This window comes from Octopus bimaculoides, chromosome 8 (genome assembly GCF_001194135.2).
Source record: "Octopus bimaculoides isolate UCB-OBI-ISO-001 chromosome 8, ASM119413v2, whole genome shotgun sequence".
NCBI lineage: Eukaryota > Metazoa > Mollusca > Cephalopoda > Octopoda > Octopodidae > Octopus > Octopus bimaculoides.
In genome coordinates, this window is record NC_068988.1 from 49,843,339 (window position 1) to 49,851,622 (window position 8,284).

Consider the following 8,284-nt stretch of genomic DNA (forward strand, 5'->3'; position numbering starts at 1 on the left):
GTGTGTGTGTGTGTGTGTGTGTGTGCATATATAAAAGTATGCATGTGTGTTTGTATAGATTTTGTATACCAAATTCCACTGGCAAAATATTGGACGGCCTGGTGCTTTAGAAGTGTTTTAATGTACAATGTATCTCGGAATCATAGGGCTGGGAAGCGAATTTGTCAACCAGATATCCAGGCTTCTCTCCCTCCCCTCTTCCTGTCTTTAATGTAAACTATAACTGTCCTTGTTATGTCTTCCCCATTTGATGATCTTGAGACAACAAACATTACTACTACTACTGCTGCTGCTGCTGCTGTTGCTGCTGCTGCAAGCACTGCTGGCAGACGCGTTAGAGCATCAGGGAAATGTTTTTCGGTATTACTAAACAATTCCTTACTTTGGTTCCAAATTCCGCCGGCTTTGTCTTTCGTCTTTTCGAGATCGATAAAATATGGTTGAGCACTGCGATGCTTGTAATCGAATTACCTCCTCCTCTGAGGGAATCATCATCATCATCACCATCACCATCATCACCAACGTCATTACCAACAACATCATCACCATCATCATCATCATCAACATCATCACCATCATCATCAACTGCAGCATATTTATTATTATTGCAATGTTTTCTTCTTACAGCTTTTTTTTCTCTCCTTTTTCCATTCTTTCCTTCCGTCCATCGTTTCTTTCCTCCTTGCCAAAACTCATCTGTCGTCTCCCTATTATAAATCCACATACCTTTTCTATTTCCCTGCCAATTCCGAAAACACTCGAATACTTTCTCAAGACAAAACTGTACAATGGGAACAGATTACTTTATTGCAAAGCAGAGACCAAAATCACTGCACGAGCTTTTGTCTCAGACTCAGGAATACATTAAGAAACAACAGAAAATGAAGAAACCAGAAATAGAAAACTCTCCCTCTCTCTCACTCAATCTATTTCTCTCTCTCTCTCTCTCTCTCTCTCTCTCTCTCTCTCTCTCTCTCTCTCTCTCTCTCTCTATCTATCTATCTATCTATCTCCTTTTCATTCTTTTTCCAACATCCATGTGCAATACAAACAACATTAAACCACTCAAGAGATAATCACCCCCCCCCCGACCTGCTTCGCAATGGATTGCCGTTACTGTTGCGGCTGTTTATCCCAAGGTCAATCCTGAATGAAGAGACCTAGGTTCAAAAACATTCCTACCATGACAATCGCAACATTTTTCACACATAATATGTCTGGAACTACATTTCCCTGCATTTTCCAATGTGGTAACTTGATATAAATTTAACGGCCATTTCTTGCATGATTTCAGCGATTGGACTACCGTCATGCTGGAGCATCGCTTTTACACTTCATCTTTCGAACGGAACCACTGTTTTTGGAAATGATGGACTTTTAATGGAGTTAACATTAGATTTTCTCTTCATGGCCGTTATCTTTTAGAAATAATCTATCGATTATTTCAATATCATTTCTATTGTTGGTTCATTTCGTGAACCGACTGACTAGAGTACAATGGCTTTGTCCCCCTTGTATTTATTTCGTTGGTTGGAAGAGAGTGGAAAATAATATTAAGAGAAAAGAGAAGAGAGAAAGAAACGAGTGAAGAGATGTCGAGGCAGGAAAAGGAGAAAAAATTCAGAGTTTAGAAAAGTTAAAGTGGGCGTGTGAATATATAACAGAGAGAGATAGGCAGAAAGACAGAGACAAACAGACAGACAGAGAGGTAGAGAGAGAGAGACAGACAAAAACAGACAGAGAGACAGAGACAGAGAGACAGAGACAGAGAGAGAGACAGAGAGACAAAGAGAAATAGTGAGGAGAGTACAAGTAAGAGACAGAGAGACAATAAGAGTCAGAGAGAGAAAAGGAATCGGAGACAGAAAAGAATGATGCTAATGGAAAGATGTTGGGATAGGAGAAGGGCCACAAAGTCAGAGAATGTCTGAATGTAAGACTCACAGAGAGGTAAAGGGACAGGGGACGAGAGAGAGATCGACAGTGAGAGAAAAAAAGAGAGAAGAAGAGTTAGAGAGAGAGAAAGAAGATTAATGTAAATGAAAATATGTGGAGAGTAAGTAGAGAAGGAGCAAAAAGTCAGAGACTGAGCTAGTGAAAGTGTATTAAAGTAAGATTCACAGAGAGAGAGAGAGAGAGAGAGAGTGAGAGAGAGAGTAATGGTCAGAGACAGAGAGAGGGGAAGTGAAAGAGTCACAGAGAAAAACAATAGGAATGACCGCGTAAAACAGAGAAAACGAGTGTCCATGAACGACAAATACTGACAATACACACGTCACAAACACACGTACCCATAAACATATAAACACACACAAACTATAAACTCGCACACGCAACCTACAATCTTACAAAAAATCATACACACATGCTCTTACGTTGACACCAACAAAAGGCAAACTCAAGCAGATGAAAAGCTGGAACAGACACAATGAAACAAAACGGTAACATAACTCTCCCTAGTCACATGAATGACAACAAACAGATGGTTGCTAACGTAACACACACAAGGAAATTAGAGAATTTGAAGTAAATGAAAATGGAATAAGACACTGTGTGTGTGTATGTGTGTGTGTGTCTGTGTGTGTGTGTGTGTGTGTGTGTGTGTGTGTGTGTGTGTGTGTGTGTGTGTGTGTGTGTGTGTGTGTACAAAAAATAGAAATAAAAGCCCTCACCCACAAGCATGTATGACCAGGTATGAGTAACACGTATCGTGCTTTCATTGATTGTTTTAGGTATGTATAGTCGCGAGCAGACATAAAAAATCCCGTCGGCAGAACATCCCAGCAGCAGAACATCCAGGATGTAACAACCTAAAGGAGAGGGGATTCACCAGTACTTGGCTGGTGCTCGTTTGCAGTATCGGAGCAACATCAAATGAAGTGATTTGCACAAGGAGACAACGCGGCGCCTGGCCTAGAAATGAACCTACGACCTAATGAGTGAGAGGTCGACACCATAATTATTAATCCACAGGAATCGAAACCAAGCTGCCCGTGTAACGAGCGAGTATTCTCTCATCAAACCAGATTCAGACATATATAGATGTATGTATGTATGTATGTATGTATGTATGTATAAATGTATTATCTGTCTATGTACAGATGCGTTTGTATATGTATGTCATTATTCAGTTTCATTTCAAGATTACTTGCCAATAGAGAAAGAGCCGGTTTCCAACCTAGATCCAAAGCTCCTTCATTAGAATTTCAACATCAACAACAGGGTATTTTTGTATGCATGTATAAATGTATGTATACGTGTGGATTTGTACCTTTTGTCTTATGTATGTCTTCTCATGCATATATTTTGCATATCTAGACATGCTCATATATACTTAAATGATGATCTTCTGGAAAGTTTTATGCATGTATGTATGTATGTATGTATATAAAAATGAAACAAAAACGCAATAGAGGGCATTAAAACGTACGGACAGATAGCCGACACAAAGGCGGACAAGAGAAACAACAATTAGAAGGACAGGCAAAGAAGACGGGTCATTCTTGGCTTTCTTCAGTCAAATACCAGAAGTCACGACAATTTCGGACAGTTTTGTATGTTATCAATCAGTTTCATTTCTGTATTTCTTGTCCATAGAGAAAGAGCCGGACTCTAACATAGATTCAAGGCTCCTTCATTGGAACTTTTATCAACATCATCTAGGTATTTGTGCATATGTGTGTGTGTGTGCAGTATTTGGTGTTAGTGTATGCGCAGATTTGTATGTTTGTTTTATGGATGCGTTTTGATGTCTAGATGCATGCATATGTATTTATGTGCTAAATTTTTGGAAAGTTTTACATATCTTTACAGTTCCATTGATGGCTTGAATCTGTATGTATGTATGTATGTATGTATGTATGTCGCATGCATGTATGTATGCATGCATGTATGTATGCATGCATGTATGTATGCATGTATGTATGTATCTATGTATATATGTATGTATGTATGTCTGTATACAAACAGATTTGTAGGTTTTGTTTCATGTATGTATTCTCACGCATATACTTGCATAACTAGACATGGACATATATATACTTAAATGATAAACTTCTGGAAAGTTTTACCGATTTTTACAGTTCCAGTGATGAATTCGATCTGTAGTCTTTGAATCAGCTTTTTCCTTTTTAATTTTGAGAAGCCTGGTTTCTCAAGATTGATATTTAGGCAGTGTGTCACATATCTCAATGCCCCAAGGCTATAGTAGAAGACACTTGCCCAGGATTCCACGCAGTGGAACTGAACCTGGATCCATGTCGTTGAGAAGCAAGCTTCTTATCACTCAGTCACCCCTGTGCCTTTATATATATATATATATATATATATATATATATATATATATCAGCGACAAAGGAATCCAGTATTTATTATGTAATGAAAGAGGTTGTTTATATATTTATATACACGTGAGATGTTGGTCCCTCTGAAGGTGAGAGTGAGTGGGAGGTATGAACTGTAATCGACTCGATGTCAAAAGGAATAGTAAGTTACTTAAAGGTGAGGGAGGAAGATATGTCAAAAGAAAAGAAGGGCACTTAAATATGTGACGTAAGCGTGACGTCACTGTGATGCTGTTGTTACGACACCACAGCTGCGCGTGACGCGACGTTTTATTCCTAAGAAAGCAGACGAAATTTTCAAGAATTTTTGAAAGACGAAGAAGGTGGACAAATAATTGTGGAAATTACATTTTTGTAAGGAAATTTATTGATAGCTATGGTATTATTTGCTTTCTCTCTGTGAGTCATAAATAAGATTTCAACTGTTTATTTTTCTGTTTTTCTAATTATTCCAGTGCTGAGGTAATATGCTGAAGTTTCAACGGTAAAAAGAATTTGTTTGTTCCTAATCTGTTGTTACTCGCGCTGCATCAGGTATTCTTGGAGTGAGGTATTATTGACAAAGAATTAAATATGTAAATAAAGGTAAGGTAATTTAAATATAGCAGTGAAAAATATTGTTTAAAATTAATTTCTTTTATTTGTTGAAATACCTCAATATGATGTTTACGCGCTGATATCTATGTAGTTGAAGTTGATACAGCGTTCTAACAGAGCTATGCCGCCAAGAATGGTGGTTATTTTTCCTTCTGTTCTTCTGATAAATTTTCTTTGTTGTTATAAAATATTGAGTTTTTATTATTATTTTTTATTTTTATCCAATATATTTGAAAGAAATGTTTATGAAATGTTAATTATATGAAAGTTTAATTTACAAAACTTTGCTATAAAATATAAATTATACAAATATACAAAATTAGTTCACAAAATTTCAATCTATGAAAACGCTTTCATTACTAATTAGATATAATCTAATTAATTTGCTATATAACAGACTAAAATTCATCTGTTGGGATTTTATTAAATTAATAGACATTTTTATTTACACATTTTAATTTAGAACATTGTCAAGTATTTTGTAAATATTTGGAATGTAATCAGAGCACGTTAGCTTTTGTATCTTCAATTAATTCTTTAAATTGACCACTACTCCCATTTACATAATTGTTTTCTTCGAGTTGGGGTTTTTGTATGTGTCACATACACTGTGCGGTTAATATTATAAGATTCCTATTTTGTAGTTTTAAGCCAAATTTAGAAATTATTAGTAGATTCTTTTCTTTTTATTGTTTTCTTATTCATATATATCGTTATTTTCTTTTTGGTTTCAGACATTTTTAATATACATAGATATAGGGAGCTACTAATGAGCAAACTAAAACAAGAAAAAAATTCTACATTATAATTATTTACTGATTAACACACATTGAAAATTCTAGCATTTCAATTGAAATTTCACTCGTGTATATTTTGTTTTGCTTCCATCCGTGACAAATACGAACGGTATGAATAATGTCTTCTGCTAACTGAACGCTTGTGCGTGCACACGTTTTGTAACTAGCGCACAAAGGAAAAGAAAAGGCGCACACAATGTTTCCAAGATGAATTTCAATGTTTTTAATTGAAAGTAGTTACTTTTATGGATGCGTACATACTTTGTAAAGAAAGATAAAATCTGCACACAAGCAAATTTCTGCACAAACTCACAGCGATAAAAAAAAATATCGGGAATATGCAATAATAGAATATACAATAATAATATTCAATAATCGGTTTAAATCTTCCACTACAATTCCAGTCAGATCTAGATTGATTTACTGTAATAATAAATCAACCTCAGTATTTAGGTGGCAATTTATTTAAAAGCACCCAAAAGAATGGAGATTTATTGTAACAGGATTTGAGCTCAGAACGAGAAGGAGATGAGCAGTGTGAGATTCCACGGACACCGCCCTAGAAGAGTTTGGGTATTTATTTCATGTGGAAATAAAGGAAAATATAATACCCAGTGTAGCCAAGTGTTACATTAACATGAATTTTAAATGGCTTTTTTTTAATATAGTTAAATCTCAGTTTGAACAAAGAAGTCCTGTTTATGATTGTGAATTGATACTTTATCTTTAAAATATAAAACTGTACTATAACCTTCTAGGAAGCCTCTGTACTGAGCCGCTAAAAATAGCGGCCAAAGGTCAACCAAATTACACACCACCATCTTAATAACAGAAGGACGTATCGGTTGATGCAGTTTTTCTTAGAAATAATACATCTGAGAATGTCTTTGATTATATGTCTACTCGATTAGAGCTGCACTAGTGCCAACCAGCCATCGTCATGAATAGTAACATGTAACATGTGTAAATATGAATTGCCAATAACAGAAATTATACTTTTAAGCAAATGTTGGTTAGTTGTAACTATGTCATATTATTATATAACAGAAGAACAACCAAAACTGACACAGATGAACAATTACAGTAAAACTGTAGAAAGAACAAGAGAAGAGACCTTACGATTCAAAAGTCGCATGAGAGAGACAGACAGACAGACAGAAACAGACAGAAAACAATTGAAGTGTGTGAAGAGATATTTAGAAAATTCCTTGGCTCACTCATTCTGTTTATTATTCTCATATAACATTTGGCACTTAGAGACAAGTCTAGAAGTGGTTGAGTGGACCTGCATCAGTCATTAATTCAATGTTGCACTTTTATATTTATTATTTGATCATCGTGAATCATATACGTAACAAACATGTTGTATTATTCTACTAGTGACGTGTTCGAACGTTACAGCTTAAATCACTTTAATTTTGGGACGCATTTGAAGCTATAATTAAAATATTTCTAACGTGTTATAAAGAGCTGCAAATTTACGCATCAAAATACAAACTAGGACGAGGAATTTCCTCGGGTCCTGCTAATCAGATATAACATCAGAAATGGTAGTTACGCTCTGCATTCCGCACCGCTACTGCTACAATCATCAACGTCATTCACATCTCCCAATATCTGTCACAGCGCTGTCATAGATATCACCTCAATACTACTGTTGCTATTGCTATTGCTATTACTACAAACAACTACAGTGCTGAATCTAATCTGAGGAACTGCAACTTCAAAGATAAGACTTGCTGTCTGTTGGAGGATAAATGTCTGGAAAAAGGAATTGTTTATAGAGCCAAAGTGCAAGTGGATGGCTCACAAGAATATAAAACATACACAGGGGCTTCGGAAAATTCATTCAAGACTCGATTCTATTCCCATCGAAATTCTTTCCGATACTCCGAGAATAGGACAGCAACTAGTCTTGCAAAGTATGTCTGGGAATTGAAAGAGAATGGCACCCGTCCTTTCAATGTAACCTGGGAAATTCTAGAAAAAGTATCATCATACAGACATGGAGCTTATAAAAGACCTATGAAATGTAATCTTTGCCACTCAGAAAAGTTCTTCATCCTGTTCCAGGATAAACATGCTTTGAACCAGAGACGCGAGCTCTTAAATTCCTACAGGCACATCACGAGGTTTAAAATGTTAACCGATAAGATACTGTATGAGTAAAATGTTTTCACTTCGGGAGTATTTTGACTGTCGCATTTGAATTTGACTTTACACGTTGTAGTTATTTTGCATTGCAATGCTAGTTCTTATTTCGACTTCACGTTTAAGAAAACCTTTTTATGGTTTACTCATGCATTTAATTATTTCAAATTAAAGTGCAATTTCCTTATTTTAACATTTTGATATTATATACACCAGACAGTTTTTTAAAATTGCTTGCGTATGTACGTTATGATGTATATATTTATTTTGATGTGAAGATATGTCTCTATATATTTATGTGTATGTATGTATGTATTGTAGGTATGTGTATGTATGTATGTATTGTAGGTATGTATATGTATGTGTGTATGTCTATATATATATATATATATATAT